General features: G+C 39.0%; 1 non-coding gene across 1 annotated transcript; it reads left to right on the top strand.

Moving 5' to 3' along the window:
- The first annotated feature begins 13,090 nt into the window (after positions 1 to 13,090).
- LOC120084263 lies at positions 13,091 to 13,194 on the top strand. The gene has a single exon (XR_005483628.1). It is a non-coding gene; the product is annotated as a small nucleolar RNA R71 (small nucleolar RNA).
- Positions 13,195 to 15,563: the final 2,369 nt, after the last annotated feature.

The raw sequence follows: 15,563 nt of genomic DNA, 5'->3' as shown, positions 1-15,563 counted from the left end.
TAGAAACGAGATGTCCCAACCTCTTGTATGAACATTAAAGAGGAACTAGATGGTCAACCTTGGTTTCATGATATTAAGCAAATAACTAAAATGCAGCGAATATCCCCCTAATACATCCCAAAGCGATAAACGAACCTTTTGACGTTTGACAATAAAATTCGTTTTGAATGAAGAGATGTTTTATAAATGAAATCATATATCATACTTTTGAGATGTGTAGACACCAGTGAAGATAACCAAGTTATGAAAGAAGTCCACGAAGGGATATATGGCTAGAGATATCTATGGAACAGGGCAAGCTCAAGGATGTCATTCCCCATCCCATCCCCACTCCTTATTTCATTCCCCATGGGGATCAGGACGAGAATTCCTCACAAGTAATTTATGGGGATCGGGTTCCCATGGGAAATTTTCCCCATTAGTGATTTTTTAAAAATAAAAATAATTAATTTAAATCACTATTTGGGTAATTTTTAATTAAATAATTAACTCTGTCACTAAATTGTTCATTATGGCTAGTTTTACATGAAAATTTTAATTTAAAGATAAATTAGTCAAATTTTGACCTAAAAACTAATGAACTTTTTTAGTAAAAAGAAATAAATATAAATCAAATAATTGACATATATAATCTAAGTTTAAATATTAGTTTAAACATATTCATTATCTTGACCAATAAACAATCAAACTTGAAATTTAAATGAAATATTTATATAATAATAGTAATAACATAACATTAAATAATTATACTAAATAAATAAATAGAGGCTAATCGGGCGGAGACGAGAATGGAGAATGCATTCATCGTCTTTGTCCTGTTTAGCTCACGAGGAAGTTGTTCTTTCACTCACTCCCATATTCCTCGCCTAATCAGGGAATCCCCGCCCTATTCGTGGTAGGTCCACACATGCCAATGGGTATTTAATGGCTAGACAAATCTCCAGGGCTTGTTATTATTGGATGTCAAAGGAAACCAAATGCATAAAATATAGAAGAGAATGTCACAAGTGTCAAATATATACAAATAAGGTTCATAGCTCTTCATCTGAGTTGCATGTTTTAACAGCTTCCTGGCCTTTTTCCGTGCGGAGAATGGACGTTATAAGCTCTATTGATCCTAAGGCCTCAAATGGGCATCGATTCATCTTAGTAGCCATAGATTACTTCACTAAGTGGGTTGAAGCAGCCTCATACTGTTATGTGACAAAGGGAGTTGTGATAAAATTCATCAAGAATGAAATCATTTGTTGATACGGCCTCCTTGAGACTATAATCTCCGACAATGAAAGAAGTTTAAACAATAAGATGATGAATGATCTATGTGAGTAATTTAAGATTAAGCACCTCAACTTAACTCCTTATAAACCAAAAATTAATGGTATAGTCGAGGCAGCTAACAAAAATATAAAGAGAACTATGGAAAAATGATAGTAACATATCGAGATCGGAGCGAAATGCTTCCTTTTGCCTTATATGGTTATCGTACAACAATTTGTACCTTAACTAGGGCAATGTTCTCGTTAGTATATGGCACGAAAGTTGTTCTCCCAATTGAGTGGAGATTCAATCTTTGAAAGTTCTTATGGAATCCAAGTTAGAAGAAGTAGAATGGGTCCAAAATCGATATGAACAACTTGATTTTATACACGAAATGCTAGTTAAATTAAAGACTCAATTTTGAATTTAAATGCCCAAACACTGGGCAGTTACAACTTTAAACAACTTTAAAGCAATAATCTATGCCAAATTTTTAAAACATCCAAAGTGCAAACCCTCATACATTCAACATTCAATAATGCAAAACATAAATCCCACGAAAAAACACTAAATTGATGTTCGAAAATGGAAAAATTGGAGACTCGAGATGGCTCTGACACCAATTAAAGGGAATATGAATACCTATATCAGAAGTAATCGAATGCATCGGTCTCTAATTTTCATTTTGCAGAACAAAAAAAAATTAGAGTCAATGGAAACATACGATAAACAAAACCTAAACATGCTTCTTCTGTGCAATTAGAGAAGGAGGGATTAAGCAATACATACCCATGAAGATCTATATCTTCGCATTTCCTATCTACAACACGAACTTTCCCAATCTTCTCTTGATCTCCCACACCCGGCACCACGTACACACCATCAAGGAAAAAGGAACATCACCACGAAGTCTTCCCCATTATTCTTAGGGATGAGAATCATGCAGAGTTTGTGGGCTTGCACTTAATCTTAGTAAAGGAGAGGAGAAAAACTTAGAATACACAGAGACCAAAAAAACCAGAAAGAAGAACATCATCGCTTTTTCTTTTTTTTTTTTTTTTTTTTTTACGTGAGAAGGAAAGGCTAAATGGTTCAGAGGTTGAAGGGTTGGGGGAGTTAACTCTCTCCCCTTTATTTTTATTAATTTGAGAGAATAACTCCCAAAGGGTGTTATTTAATTAAATTCAAATTCTAAATTTAAATTTAATATATATTTAAACTATATGTTATATCATATATAACATATAATCTATAGTTTATATTGCATCACAAATAATATAATCTATAGTTTATTATTCTCCCAAATAACCCGTGGTATTAATATGAATCATATTCATATTAATTTTAACCTATAATTTTTATATGAATCACATTCATATAAATAATATTTGAATCACATTGAAATAATTATCTCTCTCATAAAATTATACAGATTTAATATTAATCACAATCACATTATTTTAACATATAGTTTCTATATCAATCATATTCACATAATTAATATTTGCATCATATTCAAATATTCATTTATCTCATAAAACTATATAAATTTAACATGAATCATATTTACATTAAAGTTTAACATATAGTTTTATATGAATCTCATTCATATAATAAATATTTGAATCAAATTCAAATGTTTATATCTTTCACTAAATTATATAATGTATCACCATACATTACACTTTATAATGTATCAACATACATGTTCGTTGCTATCGTGATTTGAGCAGGGAGTGTATTGTATAAAATAAGTTGGAAAAATAAGTGTTAAGCATAAATGGTGTGTTGATGCTGTGATGCGTTTAAGTAGTTGAAATGCGTTGATGCGTTAGAGATATGCAATCAGAATGCACGACACTCCTATTAATGACGTTCAAGTTTTCCTAAACCAGACCCAAGTATAAATCTAATTTAGGTTCCTGGCAAGTCCAGGGTCGAACTCAGGGATTTAGTTAAACAAACGCAGACCTTGCATTGTATTTATTATAGGGGTTTTCCTAAATGAATGAGAGATGTGTTATTTACACTAAAGTGTTATGCTTGTGCAAAAAGATACAAAAGAGTTGAGTGGTGAGTGATGGATCATGCGAAAATGGAGTTTAATGTAAGTGGATGCGTCAGTCTAAGATGAGTGTACACAAACCACAATGTGATGTGGATGAGATGGGATGATTTGCTTATCTTTTGTTCATGCGTTAGACTTTACAAAACCTATCTCTAGGTTGCATGTGTCTAACAAAGAATGTAATAAACACCAGTAAGTCTATCTAGCTGTACTAGGCGTCCAACTTGATGCGTCTTAGTTATTCTCTCGAACAATCTAAGTTAAAGATGCTTTTACCAATTGATCAAGTTGGCTTAAGCGTTGAAATGAAATTTTGCATAAAGTATAAATGCATTCAACATGAACAAGAAATAAACAAGGGCAAAAATGTGATGGATCAAATATATGAATTTTATAAAGAAGCAAATTGTCTTTACAAAAGCAATATTCAATTAAGTGAAATGAAAGCGATAAATGAGATGAAGGAAACTGAGTCAAGCCGCAAAGTACAATTTCTTGTATCTCTTTGGCTCAATTCTGTTGTGTACAATCACTTGTATAGGAAGAGGACAAAGTGTCTTTCTCAAGCTTGGCTTCCTCCGCTCCCTGACCGGCGGTGGTGGTGGTTCTCAACCCTTCTGATCGTCTTTACACCACAACACAGCTTAAGCTACGACTACACTAATTACAGAGAGTAGGATCTTAATAATTTCTTAACTGAATAATTTTCTGACTACAAACTCTGGAGGCACTTCATCTATTTATAGTCGTTGGTCATGTCCACTTTGTGAATGAGCAGCATTAAAGTCCATATCCTGGTCAACATTAAATTCCATGTCCTGGTCAGCCGCCTGACTCTTGGAAGCTTTTTAGATGCCGCCTGCTGCTTGGAAGCTTTTCAGACGCCGTCTGCTCAGGTGCCCATATTTGCAAGTGGTGACGTGACACAATCAACCTAGATCAATGAATCTTCTCTGCGTTGAACTCCCTCCGACGCATGGCCTATGCGTTAGAGCTTTCCCTGCGACACTTCTCTAATGTGTTAGCGTTAATCCTTGTTTGAAATCCAGCAGTACAATGCGTTAGCGCCGTGATATTTAGTAATAAAACTTCTTTTGCATGAGTTTGCTAATGTTTGAATAATTTCATGCACTTCTACTAAAAATTAGGAGAATTTATCAGTAAAAACCTTAGTTGTTTCAACTTAAGAGCAAAAATAACTTGTATTTCTACAAGTTATCACCACCCTCAAATTTGAACAATTCTTGTCCTCAAACATTCCAAAATAATTCTTTGTTATCTTCTTTGTCTTAAGTGTGCAGAGTTCGCCTCTCATCATATTCATTCATAAGCTTGAGATAAGATTTTGGAAAATGTAACTCAGATTGACTCTTTTTTAAAAGGATTAATGTTGAGTTTCAGATGCAGCAGGCATTTTATCAACAACTCCTTTTGTTTCTCAAAACATTCTCTTTTTTTTCTAAACCAGCAATGCATTAGATGTTATTTTTAAGATAATTTCCAGATAAAAAGAAAAACAATTATGAATTTTTACTTACCTATGCGTTGTTTTAGGTATCCCACTTTCGTTTTGGCTTGCCCTTATGGGTGTCATGAGAACATCCAACTACAGGTGAGAACCCTTCACAACTAAACTCATATTTAATATTCATGCGTTTCAAGATATAATTTCTTCATACTAGATAGAGGAGTTCTATAGGACGCCGTCTAGGATAATTAACTTCGTTTTGGCTTGCCCTCACAGGTATCATGCGAGCATCCAACTACGGCTAAGTTCCTTTTCCAACTTAACTCATGCCATTTTAAGGTTTTTTCTTTTGAAGTAATGACAGAGGAGTTACGTTTAACATTTTTCTTATTTTGTTCCCTTTTCTTTATGATGTACTCGTTGATGTGTCTTAACTCAGATTTCCCTCATCCCCAAATTTAGAGATGAGCTAAATCCTCATTGCTAAAAGAGAAACAAAATTTCAAAAAGGCTTTGAGAGTCCAAAAGGAGTTTAAGACTTGAAGCTTGCACGCGTGAAAGTAAACTTAGTCTTTTTAGAGAAGTTCAGGCCTTGTTGATTTTCCTAATGCCTACTCTATACTTATAAATTTCATATAGTTGATATCATTGAGGTCAGACAATGCATAAGACTTAGAAAATATTTAAAGAACAAAAATAAATTATGTTAAGGTCAAACGCAAGGAACAAAATGATGGAAACTTCTCATTCATTTTCATAGATTCACATGAAGTAAACAAATAAGTCAAGTCAAGCAAATACAAAAGAATATCAATGAAATCAAAATACAAAAATAACCCAACACCCCAAAACTCTATTATGTTGGTGCGTCATTTATGTGTTCTTCTCCAAGGTCTTCATCCATAAAGCGCAGAGGGCTTCTAAGAAGGGCAGGCAGTAGAGGCAGAGCAAACATTCTAACAAAGTCCTGATTGATGTACTGCATTGTATAAACGAATTGGTCTTGCATCCGTCTTGTTTGCTGCCTTAGATAATTCCTTAGAACCCGATTCTGTTGCTGGAGACCTTCGATGGTCGCGGCCAGTGGTCTGAGCTGATCACTGATAAAATTTTTCAACTCTTCTAAATCAGCGCTACGTCAAGGTGGGGTTGGTTCTTCATTTCTTCCAACTGGGTCTTTAAAATTTGCTACGTTGCTCGATCCTAACCCAATTGGTTCAAAGATTATTGGAGGAGGCATGAAATTGGGAATTGGACTTGGTGGGGGCGAAGGAAGAGAGTAAGGGATGCCTGATCCATATGAGTTGGTTCTTGGTGTGTTTGTTTAGGACTCCCTTCTGGCAGGGCCAATGGTGAGTCATGGAGAGTAAGGTTGAGGATTGGTTGTGCTTCTTCACCCGGAAGTTCAAGCTCAACTTCATATTCTTCATGCTCTGAAGCTTCATCGTTGTGTTCAACAATCTAGACACGTTTTCTTTTGGGGGTGCGTTTTGATGATCGAGGCTTGGTTGCCACTTCCTTGGTAGGTAACACAAGTTGATGTAGCGAACCGTGAAGTAGACACCTTACTAACTTTATATCTATCAAGCCATCGATATCTTCATGATCATCCCCCAGAGGGATGCTCCCGTTCACACAATGCATAGATCAGCCATGGGAAGTATAGTTACCCTCTAGATTTGGTCTTGATGGCCTTGATCTGATCCCTTATTATTCTTCCAAAGTCTAAAGGGATGCATTGCATGATGCAATAGGTAGCCAGGACGCGTTCCTTTGATAATGTTTCATCATGCATTATAGGCATGATGCTTCTTTTGATCAAGTAATACCATAAATTCGCGTCTAGAGTTAAGTTCCTAGAAGCTAGCATCTTTGCTCCGTTTCTTAAAGTTTTCCACTTGCTTCCAGGTTTGGCTACCGTTCTTAACGCATCTTCCAATTGACTTGGCATTGGCTGCTCCAAGATACGATTACCTTCCGCATCTGGATTACTATCACTGTTGAACACTTTGTTGATCTTGTCATTTGAGAAGCGCACTAATACCCCATCAACAAAGGCTGTGTTCTTCTCCATGTCAAACTCGCTGTTGTAGAACATGCGAATGAGGTTGGGCCAAATACGTGTGTGCCAAACGTAAAACTGACTCCACTCCAATGCATTTATTGTTTCTGTTATATATATAGGCAGCGGGTAGTGCTCGGGAAAGAAGCCTTTTTCTACAAATATATCACTGAATTGACGCTTTCTTCCCGAGGTCTTCTTAGGTAACACATCAATTACCTTGCGTTTTCTTGCCGCGTGCACTTTGGCTTCCCTTGCTAGTTCTCTCAATTCATTCTCCAATTCCCTTTGGAGAGTCGTCTTCCTTCGCCCTTGCCTTGCAAGCTAGTAGTCTTCCAAGTCCTTCTCTAGTGCGTCGTACCTTGAGCAACTCCCATGCGTTGCATCCTCAGGGTTGGATGATGATTGCTCATCTTCTTCCTCCAATATTAACTTTCTTTTCCTTGTTACTCGCTTTGATTTTAAAGGCCTTTCATTCGCGTCGGTTTGGTGTGATTGAGACGTGTCTGGGCCAATTCTCCCTTCTTCTTCTTCTCTATCTTTTTCTCTATCTCCTTCTCCATCTTCTTCTTCTAATTCTGCCTCTAGCATCATAGCTATCGCTCCGCTTCGTCCAACTCGAGTGATACATTAGGTGGGTCGGAACGCATCACTTGATTTTTCTCTTGGCCTTGATTGAGGCTCACCAAAATAGCTCCAAATACTTCCTGCTCATCCAGTTGAGCCAATTCAGCCAACTCTTCAGGGTTACACTCTGACGCAAGACTGTCAAAGGGGGGTATGGGTGGAGCGAATGGAGGGGTGCCCATTGAGGTATGAGGCGTCCCAGGGGAGGATATGACGATGGGCAAATGCGGTGGTTGGCTAGACGCGTCTGAGTCGATAGGGTAGATGGTTGCTAAAGGTTGGATTAAAAGTGGAGGCGGTGGGCGCATGGCTGGAGATGAGGCATTATGAAGGTAGGCTGAAAGTGGGTCATGCATTGCACCCACCGGGGTTATGTTACGAATGAATGGTGGTGGGGCAGGCTTGGTATAGGACTTAGAGGCAGCCGTAGATGACGAGCGCAGCCTCGGTTTTGCAGGTGTTTGAGGGGTCTTGGTCGAAAGAGTAGAGAGCTCGAGAGTGAAATGAGGAAGAAGAAGAAAATGAACCGTTCGATCGTTTTGTAGGCTGAGAGAGGGTTAGTGGGCTGACGTCAGGCAGCGCCTGTCGTCTGTAATAAATGTAAAGCTGAAGAGACGTCTTGGGTTTCTAAGCACTCGAATGCTTTTGTATTCTCGAGATGCATCCTTTCAACTAGGCCATGCATTAGACTTGAGTCTAATGCATCCGTTATTCCCAACTCGATTGTACACAACTTTTAAAAAGAAAACAAGTAAAATTTCTAATTTATGAAGGCAGAAACAAAGAATAATCAATCTTGAAATCATAAACAGACAAACAAACCAATATACTCAAATGCATTATAAGATACAGAATGCAAAAAGACAAGGATAAAGGAAGTGTCCCTGGAAAATATGGCAATGCAAATTCAGGGATACTTCGACGTGGGCCTCAGCTGGCTTCGTGTAGTGTGAGAGATAACTTTTGACGTTCCGGTCCATCTTCAAATTATGGCTTTACTCTTTGGCCATTTACTTTGAATGCATTGGTGCCATCCTCTCGAATTAATTCCACTACTTCATATGGAAATATTGTCTTAATGATAAAGGTTCCTAACCACCTAGATTTTAACTTCCCTGGAAACAAATGCAGACATGAATTGAACAATAGAACCTTTTGGCCAAGAATAAGTTCTTTCTTACTGATGTGTTGGGTCATGTGAACGCTTTGTCTTTTCTTTGTATAGCTTGTTGTTCTCGTGCGCGTTCAATCGCCACTCCTCGAGCTCATTGAGCTGAAGTTTGCATTGAGCGCCCGCGGCGTCCAAGTTCATGTTTAGCTTCTTAACTGCTCAAAATGCCTTGTGCTCCAACTCTAAAGATAAGTGACAAGCTTTTCCAAATACAAAAGAGTATGGAGACATACCTATAGGGGTTTTGTAAGCAGTCCTGTAGGCCCAGAGAGCTTCATCCAGCCTCTGTGACCAGTCCTTTCACGTTGCATTGAAGACTTTCTCCAGGATAGATTTGATTGCTCGATTAGAAACTTCCACTTGACCATTTTTTTATGGGTGGTAGGCCGTAGCGATCTTGTGCCTAACATTATATTTTGCAAGTAATTTAGAAATGATGCAATTAATGAAGTGCATACCTTCGTCGTTTATCAGGGCTCTTGGCATTCAATATTGCATGAAATGTTCCTGGTAAGAAACTTGGAAACAGTGGACACATCATTCCTAGCACAGGCTACTACTTCTACCCATTTTGACACATAGTCTACTGCAAGCAGGATATACTGTTGGTCGCAGGACAAGGAAAAAAGTCCCATAAAATCAATACCCCAAACATCAAACAGCTCAACTTCGAGAATATTATTCAAGGGCATTGCGTTCCTTCAAGAAATATTCTCGGTGCGTTGGCAGGGGTCACAATTACGAACAAACTCCCTCGTATATTTGAAGAGGGTGGGCCAAAAGTATCCGCTCTGAAGGATCTTTGCAGCGGTTCTCTGCCCACCGAAATTCCCTCCGTAAGAAGAGTCATGACACTCAGCTAAGATATGTCGTGTCTCCTCCTCCGGAATGCATCGACGCATTATGGAGTCAGGGCCTTGCTTATATAGAAACGGTTCATCCCAAAAATAAAACTTGTTATCATGTATTAACCGTTTCTTTTGCTGAGAGTTGAAGTTCCCAGGGAATTTCTTGGTAGTTAAGTAATTGACGATGTCTGCGTACCAAGGTTCCCTGCCTTCAACTCTGAACAGGCTTTCATCAGGGAGTGCGTCCTTAATTTCACTTTCTTGATCTTGCATTTCTTGATGTTCTAGCCTAGACAGGTGATTAGCCACTTGGTTCTCGATTCCCTTTCTATCCTGAATATTTATATCAAACTCCTGTAGCAGTAGCGCCCATCTTATCAATCTTGGCTTTGCGTCCTTTTTACTCATCAGAAATTTTATGGCTGAGTGATCGGTATATATGGTGGCTGACGCACCAACTAGGTGTGATCTAAACTTTTCAATACCAAATACTACAACCAACATTTCTTTTTTAGTGGTGGTGTAGTATTCCTGAGAGTCATTTAGTGTTTTGGATGTGTAAAAGATAGGATGTATCAAATTTCCCTTCTTTTGCCCTAACATTGTTCCTACTGTCACTCACTCGTGTCGCACATGAGAATAAAGCGTTGCGTCCAGTCTGGTGCTATTAGTACTGGAGCTGTCGTCAACGCATACTTCAAGGTTCAAACGCGTCAGTGCAGTCTTCATTAAAATCATATGGTTGGTTCGCCTCTAGTAATGTGTTCAAAGGTCGCGCAATCTGAAAGAATCCTCTAACGAATTGTCTATAGAAGCTAGCATGCCCTAGAAAACTTTGTAAAGTTTTAACATTTGATGGTGGTGGAAGTTTTGCTATGACATCTATTTTGGCTTCATCTACTTCCAGGCCAGCCTTAGATACTTTGTGCTCTAAGACAATTCCTTCAGTCACCATGAAGTGACATTTCTCCCAATTCAGCACCAAGTTTGTTTCCTCGCATCGAGCCAGGACGACCTCCAAATTATCTAGGCATGACTGGAATAAGTCTCCAAAGACTGAAAAATCGTCCATGAAGACTTCAACGGTCTTTTCTAGGAAGTCAGAGAAGATAGCCATCATACATCTTTGAAATGTCCCAGGTGTGTTACATAGCCCAAAGGGCATGCATCTGAATGCAAATGTTCCAAAGGGACAGGTAAATGTTGTATTCTCCTGATCTTCCGGATCTATCAAAATCTGGTTATAACCAGAGTATCCATCAAGAAAGTAATAAAATTATTTGCCCACAAGTCTGTCAAACATTTGATCGATGAAAGGAAGGGAGAAGTGGTCTTTTTTAGTTGTCGCGTCGAGCTTCCTATAATCCATACAGATGTCCTAGCCCGTGACAATCCTCGAGGGTATAAGTTCATTATTGCTGTTGACTATCACAGTCCTTCCCCCTTTCTTGGGAACGCATTGGACTGGACTTACCCAACTACTATCGGATAAAGGATAGATGACTCCCGTGTCCAACCATTTTAAAATTTCTTTCTTGACCACTTCTTTTATTATGGGGTTCAGCCTTCTTTGAGGCTCGATTGACCCTGACTTCCCTTCTTCCAGCCTAATCTTATGCATGCAATAAGATGAACTAATGCCACGGATATCTGCAAGCGTCCAGCCTATTGCACGCTTGTGCTTTTTTAGCATCTGCAAGAGAGATTGTTCATTAGGCTCTGTAAGATTTACGGAAATGATCACAGATAAAGTGTTATTGGTTCCAAGGAAGGCGTATTTCAGATGTCCAGGTAACTGTTTCAACTCGAGTTCTGGTGGTTCCTCCAGTGATGGACGCGTTGGCCTTGTCTGCCGCTCACTCAGACTTGACAGCTCTAATTCTTTCAGATTCTCCAACGTAAGGACATCATATACATGGGTCTCTTCTTCAGGCAACTCAATACTGTTTAATTGACAATCTTCACTATCTGGGAACTTCAATGCGTTGAGCACATTAAACTTCACCTCTTTATTATCTACACGCATAGTCAATTCGCCTTTATGCACGTTAATTAAAACTTTCCCAGTAGCTAGGAAGGGGCATCCAAGGATAATTGGTACCTCCCTATCTGCTTCATAGTCCAAGATAATAAAGTCTGCTGGGAATATGAAGTTGTCAACCTTTACCAAAACGTCTTCAATCTTTCCTTCTGGGTACTTAATTGTTCTGTCAGCAAGCTGAAGAGTAACAAAAGTGGGTTGTGCTTCACCAATTCCCAATTTCTTAAAAATTGAAAGTGGCATGAGATTAATGCTAGCTCCCAAATCGCACAACGCACGACCCACATCCAATCCTCCTATCGAGTAAGGAACTGTGAATCTCCCAGGGTCCTTCTGCTTCTTTCGTAGACTGTTGCTTACTAATGCGTTAGCGCGATTACTTCCTTCTCGCTGACTCTTCTTTTCTTCGTCAAAATGTCCTTCAAAAATTTGACATATGTTGGCATTTGCTCCAAGGCCTCTATAAGCGGAATGTTGATATGCAACTGCCTTAGGAGCTCAAGAAAGCGCTTGAATTATTGTTCATCATTCTTCTTCATTAGACGCCTAGGGAATGGTGCATTCAGTGGCACCTCAGGCTTTTTCGCATTAGACGTACTGGGTTCTGAATGGCTTGTAGTCTCAGGCGTTCTTTCTTCTTGATCCATTGAACGTGTGATGCATTTTTTCGAAGGACTGTTGTTTCTTGGATTCATTCTTCTTTCTTCAAGAGCTTTTCCACTTCGCAACGTCACCGCGTGACATTGCTCCTTTCTATTGTTGTTCTCAGGTGTTTCAGTACCGCGTGACATTACTCCAAGCTGCCTGCTTTTCAACTCGCTCGCTATCTGCCCTACCTAGATTTCCAAGTTTTTGATAGATGACGCCTGGCTTTTTAGCAGTGCGTCATTCTGGGCTATGTATTCCTTTAATAGGTTCTCGAGCGGAGATCTTGAGCTCGACGCCTGTCCTCCTCTATTAAAGGGTTGTTGATATGGCTGATGCATTTGTTGAAATGTAGGCGGTGGTCCATTCCTTTGTTGTTGGTTTGCCCCTAGGTGGTGCTCCTGATGATTTCCTCCTGTCCAAGAAAAATTTGGATGGTTTCTCCATCCAGGATTATATGTATTGGAAAATGGGTTGTTTTTTATGAAGCATACTGACTGCGGGTTTTGTGGACATTCAGCATAGGAGTGAGGATCTCCACAGCCCACACAGCTAACCATGGGCTGCCCGAACACTTCTACTTGATTCACCTTCTGTTGATTTGATGCATTTCCTAGCGTTATGTTCTACAAAAGGCTGGTCATTGTAGCCACTTGAGCAGAAAGTATGGCTATTGTGTTGGCATCGATAGAATTAACATTCTAAGATCTCTTCTTTCTGTCAGTTCTTCCATCATACGTATCGTCCACCCATTCCATGTTGTGTTTAGCAATGCGGTATAATATTTCTTTAGGCTCAGTGTATGATTTGTCCATAAGTCCACCAGTCGCTGCAGCGACTACTGCCATCTGCGATGCTCTATTCAATCCTCCATAAAACGTCTCCATTTGGATAGTTAAAGTTAGTCCATGGTTTGGGCAATTCTTGACTAATCCCTTAAAATGCTCCCATGTGGCGCTTAAGGTTTCAACTTCTTCTTGTTCAAAGTTCATAATCTCTCGACGCCTCCTCGCGTTCGTGGTAGGTGGGAAGTACTTTTGCATAAATTTTTCCACCAACTTCGCCCAGGTGGTGATTTCACCAGGCTCTAGTGAGCTCACCCATTGTTTTGTGTCATCACACAAAGAATAGAGGAACAAAGACAGCCTGATCGCCTCTAGGGTGATTCCAAGAATCACAAATGAATTACACATTTCCAGGAAACACTTCATGTGGGCATGAGAATCTTCACCACAACCACCCCCAAATTGTCCAGCAGTCTGAAGCATTTGAAGCATTACAGATTTCATCTCGAACCTGGTCCCATCTGACGTTGGTTAGATGATTCCTGGAGAGAAATCATACAGTATAGGGGATGTGTACTCTCTCATAGGACGCATGCTGCTGTTCGCCATTAGGATTGGATTCTGTGCAGTATGAGCTAGTTGCTGATTTGCTTGTTCTTCTGCCATTGCTCGTTGCCTGTTCTGTTGTCTGAGAAATTGCTGCCTCAACCTTCGACAACGATTAGATCGGTTCCTACGTCGGAAGATCCTTTCAATCTCGGGGTCGTATCTGAGTTCAGAAGTGCTCTCCCTGCTCATAAACGTTCACAAGCTTAGGCTTAGTTTGCAATACTCCCTCGACTAAAGTGTTCCTACAAAAGATACAAACGAAATTTCTGGTTAGTCTTGTTTCTGAATCCCCGGCAACGGCGCCAAAAACTTGTTCGTTGCTATCGTGATTTGAGTAGGGAGTGTATTGTATAAAATAAGTTGGAAAAATAAGTGCTAAGTATAAATTGTGTGTTGATGTTGTGATGCATTTAAGTAGTTGAAATGTGTTGATGCATTAGAGATATGCAATCAGAACGCACGACACTCCTATTAATGACGTTCAAGTTTTCCTAAACCAGACCCAAGTATAAATCTAATTTAGGTTCCTGGCAAGTCTAGGGTCGTACTCAGGGATTCAGTTAAAAAAACGTGGACCTTGCATTGTATCTATTATAAGGGTTTTCCTAAATGAATGAGAGATGTGTTATTTACACTAAAGTGTTATGCCTGTGCAAGAAGATACAAAATAGTTGAGTGGTCAGTGATGGATCATGCAAAAGTGGAGTTTACTGTAAGTGGATGCGTCGGTCTAAGATGAGTGTACACAAACCAGAATGTGATGTGGATAAGATGGGATGATTTGCTTATCTTTTGTTCATTTGTTAGACCTTACAAAACTTATCTCTAGGTTGCACGCGTCTAACACAGAATGCAATAAACACCAGTAAGTCTATCTCTAGCTATACTAGGCGTCCTACTTGATACGGCTTAGTTATTCTCTCGAACAATCTAAGTTAAAGATGCTTTTACCAATTGATCAAGTTGGCTTAAGCGTTAAAATGAAATTTTACATAAAGTATAAATGCATTCAGCATGAACAAGAAATAAACAATGGCAAAAATGTGATGGATCAAATATATGAATTTTATAAAGAAGCAAATTGTCTTTACAAAAGCAATATTCAATCAAGTGAAATGAAAGCGATAAATGAGATGAAGGAAACTGAGTCAAGCTGCAGAGTACAATTTCTTATATCTCTTTGGCTTAATTCTATTGTGTACAATCACTTGTATAGGAAGAGGACGAAGTGTCTTTCTCAAGCTTGGCTTCCTCCACTCCTTAATCGGCGGCGATGGTGGTTCAACCCTTCTGATCGTCTTGGCACCATAGCACAGCTTAAACTACGACTACACTAATTACAGAGAGTGATGATCTTAATAATTTCTTAACTGAATAATTTTCTGACTGCGAATTCTGGAGGGACTTCATCTATTTATAGGCGTTGGTCATGTCCACTTGGTGAATGGGCAGCATTAAAGTCCATATCCTAGTCAAACGCCGCCTGCTGCTTGGAAGCTTTTCAAACGTCGTCTGCTGCAGGTGCCCATACTTGCAAGTGGTGACGTGACACAGTCAACCTAGATCAATGAATCTTCTCTGCGTTGAACTCCCTCCGACGCATGGCTCATGCGTTAGAGCTTTCCCTGCGGCACTTCTCTAATGCCTTAGCGTTAATCCTCGTGTTGAAATCCTGCAATACAATGCATTAGCGCCGCGATATTTAGTAATAAAACTTCTTTTGCATGAGTTTTCTAATGTTTGAATAATTCCATGTGTTTCTACTAAAAATGAGTAGAATTTATCATTAGAAACCTTAGTTGTTCCAACTTAAAAGCAAAAATAACTTGTATTTCTACAAGTTATCAATACATTATTTAATTGTATCTTAGACAATAAATTCCCTTTAATCAATTTAAACAATTCAAATTAAATCGAAATTAATTTGATTCTCATTAGTCTTTATTGAGCTAACGAGGGGACCTTATGGACCTATAGATTGA

This window comes from Benincasa hispida, chromosome 8 (genome assembly GCF_009727055.1).
Source record: "Benincasa hispida cultivar B227 chromosome 8, ASM972705v1, whole genome shotgun sequence".
NCBI classification, from domain to species: domain Eukaryota; kingdom Viridiplantae; phylum Streptophyta; class Magnoliopsida; order Cucurbitales; family Cucurbitaceae; genus Benincasa; species Benincasa hispida.
This window is presented reverse-complemented; position numbering and strand designations above follow the sequence as displayed.